Source organism: Zalophus californianus, chromosome X (assembly GCF_009762305.2).
Source record: "Zalophus californianus isolate mZalCal1 chromosome X, mZalCal1.pri.v2, whole genome shotgun sequence".
Classification (NCBI taxonomy): Eukaryota; Metazoa; Chordata; class Mammalia; order Carnivora; family Otariidae; genus Zalophus; species Zalophus californianus.
The window spans coordinates 71,837,670-71,852,085 of record NC_045612.1 but is presented as its reverse complement, the minus strand read 5'-3'; the positions used below and the strand labels follow the sequence as shown (position 1 = coordinate 71,852,085).

At 36.5% G+C, this 14,416-nt stretch overlaps 1 protein-coding gene across 3 annotated transcripts in view; it reads right to left on the bottom strand.

Moving 5' to 3' along the window:
- The window catches only part of TEX11 (testis expressed 11), a 295,012-nt gene that overhangs the window by 107,252 nt on the left and 173,344 nt on the right, over nucleotides 1–14,416 (bottom strand). The gene's annotated exons all lie outside the window — the stretch shown is intronic.

Here is a 14,416-nt window from a genome sequence, read left to right as displayed (position 1 = left end):
CAGTAGGGGACTTCAACACCCCACTTTCAACAATGCATAGATCAACCAGACAGAAAATTAATAAACAAACAGTAGACCTGCAAAACACTATAGACCAAATGGACCTTATAAGCATATATAGAATATTCTATCCAACAGCACAAGAATACATATTTCTTTGAAGCACACATGTAACATTCTCCAGGATACACCATATGTTGGACCCGAAAGCAAGCCTTAACAAATTTAAGAAGACTGAAAAAATATCTTTTCCAAACACAATGGTAAAAAACTAGAAATAAACGACAGGAGGAAAAACGAAAAACTCACAAATGCATGGAGGTTGAAAAAAACATTCCTGAACAACCAACGGGTCAAAGAAGAAAGCAAAAGGGAAATCCAAAAGTATTTTGCGACAAAAGAAAATAGAAACACAGCATATCCAAAACTTATGGGATGCATCAAAAACAATCTTTTCTTTTTAGAAATTTTCAAAAAACATTTATTTATTTATTTGTTTGTTTGAGAGAGAGAGAAACAGCATGAGAGGGGAGAGGGTCAGAGGGAGAAGGAGGCACCCCGCTGAGCCAGGAGCCCGATGTGGGACTCAATACCAGGACACCGGGATCATGACCTGAGCCAAAGGCAGTCACTTAACCAACTGAGCCACCCAGGCACCCCTGCATCAAAAACAATCTTAAGCAGAAAGATTATAGTGATAAACACCTACATTAAAAATGATCTCAAATAATCTAACTTTACAACTCAAGGAATTAGAAAAAGAAGAAAAAAGTAAGCCCAGGTTTAGCAGAAGGGAAATAATAAAGAGCAGAGCAAATATAAATGAAAATAACAAGTAAGATTTAATAAACATGCATTTGAACTTAAGTGACCATCAATTTGATATAGACTGCTATACACATAGGATGCTATGTATGAACCCAGTGGTAACCACAAATCAAAACCCTAAAACAGATACACAAAAAATAAAGAAAAAGGAATCCAAGCATAACATTAAACAAAGTCATTAAAGCAAAGAGAGAAAAAAAAGCAAGAGAAAAAGAACTGAGAGGACCAACAACAACAACAAAGTCAGAAAAAAATAACAAAATGGCAATATATACATATTTATTAAAAATTACTTTAAATGGAAATGGACTAAGTGCTCCAATCAAAAGACATAAGGTGACTGAATGGATAAAAAAATACAGACCCACCTTTTTCTGCCTATAAGAACTCAACAAAGACTGAAAGTGAAGGGATGAAAAAAGATATTCCATGCAAATGAAAGTGAAAATAAAAGCTGGTGTAGTAATACTTAAATCAGATAAAATAGACTTTAAAACAAAGAACTGTAGCAGGAGACAAAGAAGGGCACTACATAGTAAAAAAGGGATCAATCCAACACAGGAATGTAACAATTGTAAATATAAATGCAACAACATAGGAGCACCTAAATACATAAAGCAAATGTTAACAGATATAGAGGGAGACATTGACAGTATTACAAAATAGTAGGGGACTTTAAGACAACATTTACATCAATCAATAGATCATCCAGACAAAAAAATTAGTAAGAAAACAGTGGCTTTTGATTTAAAAAATTTTTTTTTCATTAGACAGAGAGAGAGTACAAGCAGGGGGAGCAGTAGGCAGAGTGAGAGGGAGAAGCAGGCTCCCCGCTCAGCAGGGAGCCCGATGCAGTGCTTGATCCCAGAACCCTGGGATCAGGGCCTGAGCCAAATGCAGATGCTTAACCGTCTGAGCCACCCAGAAAACAGTGGCTTTAAATGACACATTAGACCAGAAGGACCTAACAAATATATACAGAAGATTCCATCCAAAACCAGCAAAACACACATTCTTCCCAGGTGCTATGGAACTTTCTCCAGGATAGATTGCATGTTAGCACAATAAAAAAGTCTTAATAAATTTAAGAAGATTGAAATCATGTGAAGCATTTTTTTCAAACCACAACAATATGAAACTAGAACTCAATTAAGATAAAATCCAGAGGGGGGAAAAAAAACATGTAAAAGCTAAATGACATGATACTAAAAAACAAATGGGTCAACCAAGAAATCAAATAGGAAATCAAAATACATGGAGACAAAAATGAAAACAGAAGGGTATAAACTCTGGAATTAAGCAAAATAAGTTCTCAGATGGAAGTTTATAGCAATACAGGCCTCAAGAAACAAGAAAAATTTCAAATGAACATACTTCAAAGAGCTAAAAAAAAAAAAAAGAAGAAGAAAAAACAAGCTCAAAGCTAGAAGGAAGGAAATAGTGAGGATTAAAGCAGAAATAAACAAAATAGAGTCTTCAAAAAACAATACAAAAGATCAATGAAACCAAGATCTCGTTCTTTGAACAGATAAACAAAATTGACGAACCTTTAGCCAGACTTACCAAGAAAAAAGAGAACTAAAATAAAATCAGAAATGAGGGAGGAAAAATAACAACTGAAACCACAAAGATTTTTTTTAAAAAGACAACCCAAAAAAACAAAGAAGACAACCAAAGTGACCAATGCAATCCCTATGAAAATCTCAATGCCATTTGTTTTGTTTTGTACAGAAATATAAAAAAAAAACCCACCCTAAAATTCATATGTAATTTCAAGGGACCCTGAGTCGCCAAAAAATATCTTGGAAGAAGAGAACAAACTTGGAAGACTCACACTTCCTAATTTCAAAACGTAGTACAAAGCCACAGTAATCAAAACAGTGTGATACTTGCATAAGGACAGACATATAGACCAATGAATTAGAATATAAAGCCCAGAAATAACCCCTCACATATATGTTCAAATGATTTTTGACTAGGGTGCCAAGACCATTCAATGGAAGGAGGACAGTCTTTTCAACAAATGATGTTGGGAAAATAGGATATCCACATGTAAAATAATGAAGTCAGATCCTTACCCTACCCCATATATAAAAAGTAACTCAAAATGGCTCAAAGACCTACATGGAAAAGCTATAATTTTAAGTCTTAGAGGAAAACTTAAGGGGAAATCATGACAGTGGATCTGGTGGTGATTTCTTGGATATGACACCGGAAGCACAGGCACCAAAATAAAAAATAGATATTTGGACTTCATCAAAATTACAAAATGTTTGTGCTTCAAAGGACACTATCAAGAAAGGGAAAAGACAATACACAGAATGGGAGAAAATATTTGCAAATCATCTATTGGTAGTAAGTTAATATCCAGAATACTAAAGGGTTCCTACAACTCAACAACTAAAATATAAACGACCCAATTTAAAAAATGGGCAAAAAGACTTGGAATTTCTCCAAAGAAGATACACAAATGGCCAATAAACACATGAAAAGATGCTCAACATCAGTGCTCATTAGGGAAAATGCAAATCAAAAATACAAGAAACCACTTCATACCCATTAGGATGGGTATTATCAAAAAACGAGAAAATAACTACTGGTCAGGATGTGGAGAAATTGGGACACTTGTGCTTTCTAGTGGGAATGTAAAATGACACAGCCATCATGTGAAACAGTGGCTGTTCCTCAAATGTTGAACATAGAATTACCATGGAATCCCACAATTCTGCTCCTAGGTATATATACAAAAGAACTGAACACAGGGACTCAGATACTTGTATACCTAGTTGATAGCAATTTTATTCACAAAAGCTAAAAGATGGAAGCAACCCAAGGGTCCACCCACAGATGAATGGATAAACAAAAAGTGGTAATATACATACACTGGAATATTACTGAGTCTTAAAAAGTTAGGGAATTCTGATATATGCTACAACATGGATGAACCTTGACGACATTATGCTATGTGGTATAAGCTTGTCAGAAATGAGCAAGTATTGTATGATTTCACTTATATGAGGTATCTAAAGTAGTCAAAGCCATAGAAACAGAACATAGAATTCTGGTTGCCAAGGGCTGGGGGTTGAGGGGAGCAAAGAATTATTGTTTAATGGGCACAGAGTGTCAGTTTTACATAATAAAAAGAGTTCTGGAGATGGATATAGAATATTGTGTATGTATTAATGCCACAGAACTATACACAAAAATGGTTAAGGGGCGCCTGGGTGGATCAGTCAGTTAAGCATCTGCCTTCAGCTCAGGTCATGATCCCAGGGTCCTTGAATCCAGCCCTGAGTCAGGCTCCCTGCTCAGCGGGTAGTCTGCATCTCCCTCTCCCTTTCCCTCTACCTCTGCCCCTGCTCACGCTCTCTCTCTTGCTCACTCTCTCTCACATAAATGGATAAAATCTTTAAAAATAAAAGGTTAAGATGATATGTTTTACCATAATTTTTAGAAATCAATTGTATTTCTATATGCTAACAATGAACTATTGGAAATTGAAATTAATAAAGTAAGACCATATACAATTATCATCAAAAACATGAATTCTCTGGGATAACGTTAACAAAATATGTGCAAGATTTTTATGCTGGAAACTGTAAGATACTGATGAGGGAAATTAAAGAAGACCTAAATAGAATGCTATGCTGTGTTAACGAATTTGAATACAAATCTGTTAAGATGTTAACTGTTTCTTAAATTGACCTAAAGATTCAATGCAATCCCAATAAAAATTCCACCATTTTTGTAGTAATTGACAAACTGATTTTACAATTTATGTGAAAATACAAAGGACTTAGGGTAGCCAAAAGATTCTAAAAAAGAACAAAGTTGAGGACTTACTAGCTTGATTTTAAGACTTACTATAATACTACAGCAATCAAGATAGTAAGGAATGAGGATAGATATAAAGATCAACAGAACAGAATGGAGTACAGAAGCAAATCCCAATATTTATGATCACTAGGTATTTGACAAAGGTACCAAGACAATTCAGTTGGGTAAGGACAGTCTTTCAATACCGGTACTAGAATAACATGGTATCCATATGGGGGAAAATGGACCTTAACCCTTTCTCTCTTTCCCTCTTTCTCTCACATGCACACGTGCGCGCGCGCCACACACACACATTATCTCAAAATGGACCATAGGTCTAAAAACAGCTAAAACATGGGGCGCCTGGGTAGCTCAGTCAGTTAAGTGGCTGCATTCAGCTCAGGTCATGATCCCGGGGTCCTGGGATTGAGCCCCGCATTGGGCTCCCTGCTCAGCAGGGAGTCTGCTTCTCCCTCTGTCCCTCCCTCCCGCTCGTGCTCTCTCTTGCTGGCTCTCAAATAAAAGTCTTTAAAAATAAATAAAATAAATAAAAACAGCTAAAACTATAAAATGTCTACAAAAAAGCACAGAAGAAATGTACAGCCAAGCTTATTGGGTAAATCAGTAAAACATACCAAAAGTGAAAAAAAGAGCATAGAAGAAAAATTCTTCCACCTTGGGGCAAGGAAAGATTTCTAAGGACACAATAAACAAGCTATAAAAGAAAAATATAATAAATCTGACTTTACCAAAATAAACCCAAAAGACACCTACTAGAATTGTTGAAATGAAAAGGATCGAAAATACCATATATTGGCAAGGATGTGGATGAACTGGCACATTCACCATTGATAGGCAGGAATGTAAAATGGTACAATTCCTTTAGGAAACAGTTTGGTGATTTCTTATAAACTTAGAAATATAGTTACCACATGACCCAGCAATTCCACCTCCGGGTATTTCCCCAGAGAAATCAAAACAAATATCCATACAAAGATCTCTACCTTGAATGTTCAATAGTAGCATTATTCCTAATAACCTCAAACTGGAAAAATCAAAATGTCCATCAATAGATGAATGGATAAACAAACTGTGGAATATCCATACAATGGAATACTACTCAGGAATAAATAGGAACAATCTATTGATATATGCAACAACATGAGTGATTCTCTAAAACATGATGATGACTGAAAGAAGTCAGACCAAAAAAACAACAAAACAAAACAACAACAAAAAGCACATACTTAATGATTACATGTATATGAAACTCTAGGAAAGATAAATGTAATCAACAGTAATGGAAAGTGTATTAGTGACTGCCTGGGGCTGAGAATGTGGATGGGGATTGACTTGGAAGGAGCCCAAGGGAATCTTTTAAGGTAATGAATATATTCTATATCTAGACTGGGGTAGTGGTACATTGGGGTATATATTTGCTAAAATTATCTAACTGTATACTTAAAATGAGTATTCAGTGTAAATTATACTTTAATAAATTTGATTTTTAAAGTAAATTAATAATGATTTATAAGGGTCCTTTTAGTTCCATAATTCAGTAATCTGTGAATTTATGAACTCCCAAAAAACCTGATTATAGATTTTACCAGATTATAATGTTATCTTAGAGCAATATGGTTAGAAGACATTTTAAAATTCTCTTAGTCAAAAAAATTCTTCTGATGCTTGAATCTTCTTCATAACATTCACACCAAGTAGTCACTCTCTGCTTAAATACCTTCAGGGAGAGGGAATTTACTATATATTTTTTTAAGATTTTATTTATTTATTTGAGAGAGAATTTACTATATTTTAAGAAAATCCATTTCAGTTTTGGACCTGTCTAATCATTAGAGTTTCCTTATGATGACTTGAAATCTCACTCCTTGTAAGTCTTACCCATGGAAATGTGCATGGAATAAATTTAATTCTTTTACTCCTTGACAGCCATTCAAATATTAGGAGGAAGCTATTATATTCCTCCTAAATCTTCCACTTTCCAAGTTTAACATCCATATTTCCTTTATTCTTCCAATAAGATGGTTTGAGTGCTCTCACCATCCTGAGTGCCTTCCCCTTGGCACAGTAGAGTTTGTCAATATCCTCCTTCAAAAGTGTTGCCCCCTAGTCCTACACAATACTGTAGATATGCTGTAACCAGAGCAGAATACAGGGTGATTATACACTTTTAGAAATAGTCTATATGGATGTAAAAGAAAGCACATAAGTAAACATGAGATGAAGTTCAGCTGGGGCTCATTCTTGATACAGCTATACTATAAAATAACATAACTGAGGTTTTAAGTCCCCAAATATTTATTGAATGCCTAATCTGTATCTGGTATTATAGAATAAGTAGAATACATGATCCTTTCTATAGATAAGTTTAAAATATTTTTGTGGAAAGAAGATTTACATGTACAACATAACTGAAAATTAATAAAAGTGTATAATAGAATATCAAATGGTGTGGCATATATCATATGAATTTAGAATCGGAATGTGTAGATGAGGACCTTTGTGAATACTGATTGAGTGTAGATGTGACCTGAAGCCGAAAAGAGTAACTAATATGTTAGAAGACAGAGTCAGATCTGAAGAGACCTCAATAGGCTGAAATGATGAGCCCATTCGAGTAAGATGAAGACAAAGAGGTAATAACAAAATATCCCATACTTGGATCCCCCAAAACAACTGTACAAGAACAGAATAGATGAAATGTGGCTTGCCAGCAGCACACATAAAAGATTTGGAGTTTTTAGTTGACTAAAATATTGTGGGAATGGCTACACCTGCCAAAGCATCACAAAATCAATAAGCTGTTATAATAGAAACAAAGGCCACAGTGCCACCTAGTGACCATTACTAGTTTACTTCTGATCACAAGGTCATTTTCAGTCCTACAATGAAAAGGCATGATTTTTAGAACTCCATGTAGTAAGAAGAACCAATATAAAACCAACACATGAGACGTGGTGGTTTTCACTTTAGGTCATATAAATATTCTCTAAATAATCTCACCTTTTAACTGTTGTCTAATCACCACACTGTGCTTTGAAATCGTGCTTTAGTTTCATCAAACTATAGTAGTACTAATGACACTTCATGTAGTTAAATTGCAGTTGTAAGCTGAAGATGAGATTTCTGCACTGAGTTAAAGAGTGCTCAATTGTGCATTACCATTAACTTTATCATAGACTATCACCGAAACAATCCATTATCCATCTCTTAATGAAAATTAAGGTTTTATTAGGATTTGCAGCAAAATCCCATTATATGAAGTTGTGATCAATTGCTCCTATACATAAAACCCAAGCTCATTTCCCCTATACTAAGTCTGTCTATTCAAGCCTATGACTTACACAAACCAAACACTTAAAAATTCTCAAAAATAATATAATAAAATTAAGATTCTGGATTTAAGGTACTATAAACTCCCCAAAGGCAGAGATGATGTCTGTGAAACTACACAGTTTAATGTTGTCTCATACAAAGTACTGGAGATACACTCAATGGATAATACCAATGAAAAATTTACATTTATATCACCTTGAAAATAAACAAAAGAAAATATATTTAGAATTGCTATCTCAAAAGGATGTTGCCAAATGTATGAACTAATGAATGTACATTATAATCTACTAAGAATTCAGAGGAATATATTCTCCTACTCCTTTAAACCACCCAAATTAACTTCTGACCTATGATTTAATATTTTATTTGATTTTTTAAAATATATTATTTTAAAGGAGACTAAAACAAAATGTGTTTCCCTCTTCCCAAAGGAAAGGAACTGAGCTACAGAAAAGAATAATGGGGTGATTTCCTCAACAAAAAGAACAAGAGGCAGTACCGACTGCCAGGGACCTAATCAATACGGACATTAGTAAGATGTTGGAACTAGAGTTCAGAATGATGATTTTAAAGACGCTAGCTGGGCTTGAAAAAACCATGGAAGTTATTAGAGAAACCCTTTCTGGAGAAATAAAAGAACTAAAATCTAACCAAGTCGAAATCAAAAAGGCTATTAATGAGGTGCAATAAAAAATGGAGGCTCTAACTGCTAGGATAAATGAGGCAGAAGAGAGAATTAGTGAGTGATATAGAAGACCAAATGATGGAAAATAAAGAAGCTGAGAAAAAGACAGATAAACAACTACTGGATCACGAGGGCAGAATTCGAGAGATAAGTGATACGATAAGACGAAACAACATTAGAATAATTGGGATCCCAGAAGAAGAAGAAAGAGAGAGAGGGGCAGAAAGTATATTGGGGCAAATTATAGCAGAGAACTTCCCTAATTTGGGGAAGGAAACACGCATCAAAATCCAGGAGGCACAGAGAACCCCTCTCAAAATCAATAAAAATAGGTCAACACCCCGACATCTAATAGTAAAACTTACGAGTCTCAGAGACAAAGAAAAAACCCTGAAAGCAGCTCGGGAGAAGAGATAGTGTAACCTACAATGGTAGAAACATTAGATTGGCAACAGACCTATCCACAGAGACCTGGCAGGCCAGAAAGGACTGGCATGATATATTCAGAGCACTAAATGAGAAAAATATGCAGCCAAGAATACTATATCCAGCTAGGCTGTCACTGAAAATAGAAGGAGAGATAAAAAGCTTCCAGGACAAACAAAAACTAAAGGAATTTGCAAACACAAAAGCAGCCCTACAAGAAATATTGAAAGGGGTCCTCTAAGCAAATAGAGAGCCTAAAAGCAACGTAGACCAGAAAGGAATGCAGACAATATACAGTAACAGTCACCTCACAGGCAATACAATGGCACTAAATTCATATCTTTCAAGTTACCCTGAATGTAAATGGGCTAAACGCCCCAATCAAAAGACACAGGCTATCAGACTGGATAAAAAAACAAGACCCATCGATATGCTGTCTGCAAGAGACTCAATTTAGACCCAAAGACACCCCCAGATTGAAAGTGAGGGGGTGGAAAACCATTTACCATGCTAATGGACACCAAAAGAAAGCTGGGGTGGCAATCCTTATATCAGACAAATCAGATTTTAAATCAAAGACTGTAGTAAGAGATGAGGAAGGACACTATATCCTACTTAAAGGGTCTATCCAACAAGAAGATCTATAAATTGTAAATATCTATGCCCCTAACATGGGAGCAGCCAATTATATAAGGGAATTAATAACAAAAGCAAAGAAACACGTCAACAACAATACAATAATAGTGGGAGACGTTAACACCGCCCTCACTGAAATGGACAGATCATCTAAGCAAAAGATCAACAAGGAAATAAAGACTTTAAATGACACACTGGACCAAATGGACTTCACAGATATATTCAGAACATTCCATCCCAAAGCAACAGAATACACATTCTTCTCTAGTGCCCATGGAACATTCTCCAGAATAGATCACATCCTAGGTCACAAATCAGGTCTCAACCGGTACCAAAAGACTGGGATCATTCCCTGCATATTTTCAGACCACAATGCTTTAAAACTAAAACTCAATCACAAGAGGAAAGTCGGAATGAATTCAAATACATGGAGGCTAAAGAGCATCCTACTAAAGAATGAATGGGTCAACCAGGAAATTGAAGAAGAATTTAAAAAAATTCATGGAAACCAATGAAAATGAAAACACAACTGTTCAAAATCTTTGGGATACAGCAAAGGCAGTCCTAAGAGGAAAGTATATAGCAATACAAGCCTTTCTCAAGAAACAAGAAAGGTCTCAAATACACAACCCAACCCTACACCTAAAGGAGTTGGAGAAAGAACAGCAAATAAAGCCTAAACCCAGCTGGAGAAGAGAAATAAGAAAGATCAGAGCAGAAATCAATGAAATAGAATCCAAAAGAACAGAACAGATCAACGAAACCAGGAGCTGGTTCTTTGAAAGAATTTAACAAGACTGATAAACCCCTGGCCAGACTTATCACCAAGAAAAGAGAAATGACCCAAATCAACAAAATCATGAATGAAAGAGGAGAGATCATAACCAACACCAAAGAAATACAAACAATTTTAAGAACATAGGAGCAACTATATGCCAGCAAATTAGATAACCTGGAAGAAATGGATGCATTCCTAGAGATGTATCAACGACCAAAACTGAACCAGGAAGAAACAGAAAACCTGAACAGACCTATAACCACTAAGGAAATTGAAGCAGTCATCAAAAATCTCCCAACAAACAAAAGCTCAGGGCCAGCTGGCTTCCCAGGGGAATTCTACCAAACATTTAAAGAAGAATTAATACCTATTCTTCTGAAACTGTTCCAAAAAATAGAAATGGAAGGGAAACTTCCAAACTTGTTTTATGAGGCCACCATGACCTTGATCCCCAAACCAGACAAAGACCCCATCAAAAAGGAGAACTACAGACCATTATCCTTGATGAACACGGATGCAAAAATTCTCACCAAAATACTAGCCAATAGGATCCAACAGTACATTAAAAGGATTATTCAACATGACCAAGTGGGATTTGTCCCTGGGCTGCAAGGTTGGTTCAACATCTGCAAATCAATCAATGTGATACAATACATTAACAAAAGAAAGAACAAGAACCATATGATCCTCTCAATAGATGCAGAAAAAGCATTTGACAAAGTACAGCATTGTTTCTTGATCAAAACTCTTCAGACTATAGGGATAGAGGGTACATACTTCAATATCATAAAAGCCATCTATGAAAAACCCGCAGCGAATATCATTCTCAATGGGGAAAAACTGAGAGCTTTCCCCCTAAGGTCAGGAACGCGGCAGGGATGTCCACTCTCACCACTGCTATTCAACATAGTATTAGAAGTCCTAGCCACAGCAATCAGACAACAAAAAGAAATAAAAGGCATCCAAATCGGCAAAGAAGAAGTCAAACTCTCACTCTTTGCAGATGATATGATACTTTATATGCAAAACCCAAAAGACTCCACCCCAAAACCGCTAGAACTCATACAGGAATTCAGTAAAGTGGCAGGATATAAAATCAATGCACAGAAATCAGTTGCATTTCTATACACCAACAACAAGACAGAAGAAAGAGAAATTAAGGAGTCGATCCCATTTACAAATGCACCCAAAACCATAAGATACCTAGGAATAAATCTAACCAAAGAGGCAAAGGATCTGTACTCAGAAAACTATAAAATACTCATGAAAAAAATTGAGGAAGACACAAAGAAATGGAAAAACGTTCCATGCTCATGGACTGGAAGAACAAATATTGTGAAGATGTCAACACTACCTAGAGCAATCTACACATTCAATGCAATCCCCATCAAAATACCATCCACTTTTTTCAAAGAAATGGAACAAATAATCCTAAAATTTGTATGGAACCAGAAAAGACCCCAAATAGCCAGAGGAATGTTGAAAAAGAAAAGCAAAGCTGGTGGCATCACAATTCCAGACTCCAAGCTCTATTACAAAGCTGTCATCATTAAGACAGTATGGTACTGGCACAAAAACAGACACCTCGATCAATGGAACAGAATAGAGAGCCCAGAAATGGACCCTCAACTCTATGGTCAACTAATCTTTGACAAAGCAGGAAAGAATGTCCAATGGAAAAAAGACAGTCTCTTCAACAAATGGTGTTGGGAAAATTGGACAGCCACATGCAGAAGAATGAAACTGGACCATTTCCTTACACCACACACAAAAATAGACTCAAAATGGCTGAAAGACCTAAATGTCAGACAGGAGTTCATCAACATCCTAAAGGAGAACACAGGCAGCAACCTCTTCGACCTCAGCCACAGCAACTTCCTCCTAGACACACTGCCAAAGGCAAGGGAAGCAAGGGTAAAAATGAACTATTGGGACCTCATCAAAATAAAAAGCTTTTTGCACAGCAAGAGAAACATTCAACAAAACCAAAAGACAACCGACAGAACAGGAGAAGGTATCTGCAAATGACATATCAGATAAAGGGCTAGTATCCAAAATGTATAAAGAACTTCTTAAACTCAACACCCAAAGAACAAATGATCCAATCAAGAAATGGGCAGAAGACATGAACAGACATTTTTCCAAAGAAGACATCCAAAGGGCCAACAGACACATGAAAAAGTGCTCAACACACTCGGCATCAGGGAAATCCAAATCAAAACCTCAATGAGATATCACCTCACACCAGTCAGAATGGCTGCAATTAACAAGCCAGGAAATGACAGATGTTGGCAGGGATGCGGAGAAAGGGGAACCCTCCTACACTGTTGGTGGGAATGCAAGCTGGTGCGGCCACTCTGGAAAACAGTATGGAGGTTCCTCAAAAAGTTGAAAATAGAGCCACCATACGACCCAGCAATTGCACTACTGGGTATTTACCCCAAAGATACAAATGTAGGGATCCAAAGGGGTATGTGTACCCCGATGTTTATAGCAGCAATGTCCACAATAGCCAAACTGTGGAAAGAGCCAAGATGTCCATCAACAGACGAATGGATAAAGAGAATGTGGTATATGTATACAATGGAGTATCATGCAGCCATCAAAAGGAATGAAATCTTGCCATTTGCAACGACATGGATGGAACTGGAGGGTGTTATGCTGAGCAAAGTAAGTCAATCAGAGAAAGACATGTATCATATGACCTCACTGATATGAGGAATTCTTAATCTCAGGAAACAAACTGAGGGTTGCTGGAGTGGTGGGGGTGGGAGGGATGGGTGGCTGGGTGATAGACATTGGGGAGTGTATGTGCTATGGTGAGTGCTGTGAATTGTGCAAGACTGTTGAATCACAGACCTGTACTCTGAAACAAATAATACATTATATGTTAAAAAAAAAAAAAAGAAGCTGGCAGGAGGGGAAGAATGAAGGGGGGAAATCGGAGGGGGAGATGAACCATGAGAGACGATGGACTCTGAAAAACAAACTGAGGGTTCTAGAGGGGAGGGTGGTGGGAGGATGGGTTAGCCTGGTGATGGGTATTAAAGAGGGCACATATTGAATGGAGCACTGGTGTTATATGCAAACAATGAATCATGGAACACTACATCAACATAATGATGTAATGTATGGTGATTAACATAACATAATAAAAAAAAGAATAATGGGGTGATTTCTAAAATAATGTAATCTCCTTCAGTTCTGATAATCAAGCATAGATCTTCATCACTTTTAGTTTCCAATTATCCACAGGAGCAAGGACAGAAACAGTATGAACAAATGCAATTCCTTTAATCACAAGAAACTGACAGGTGTTTATTGAGTCTCTATGCCAGCTGTCAGGGAAAATAAAGATAACATATGGTCCCTGTCTCAGGGAGGTGGCAATCTGATAGCGGGCTGAGTCAGGTATACAAATAACTAGAATACAATGCAGAACATAAGTACCTAGGTATAAACAGAAGTGTTACAAAGTTTTAGAAGAAAAGTAAGACTCAGAAATTTCCTTATAAAGTGAAGACTGTCATTAGGACCTAGGCTTTGATAAAGGAAATTTCATAAGGTAGAAATGCAGGGAAGAGGTCATTCGCAATGGAGAAGCATGGAAAAAGGTACAGAGGTAGAAAAGCACAGATCATGGTTATGAAGCTGCAAATAATCCAATTTAGGACAAACACAGTATACATGTAATGGAAATAAAACAGGATTATATTATTTCTAGATTATGGAGGACCTTAAGTACCAAGGAATTTGGTCTTTATTTATAGAGAGCCACTGAAAATTATCGAATGGCTCCCTGTAATTGGTTAGATTATTCCAATGGTGACAGAGGTGATGAAAGCCTGGACTAGAGTAGTGAGGTAAAGATGGAAGAGGAGACAGCTGGCAAA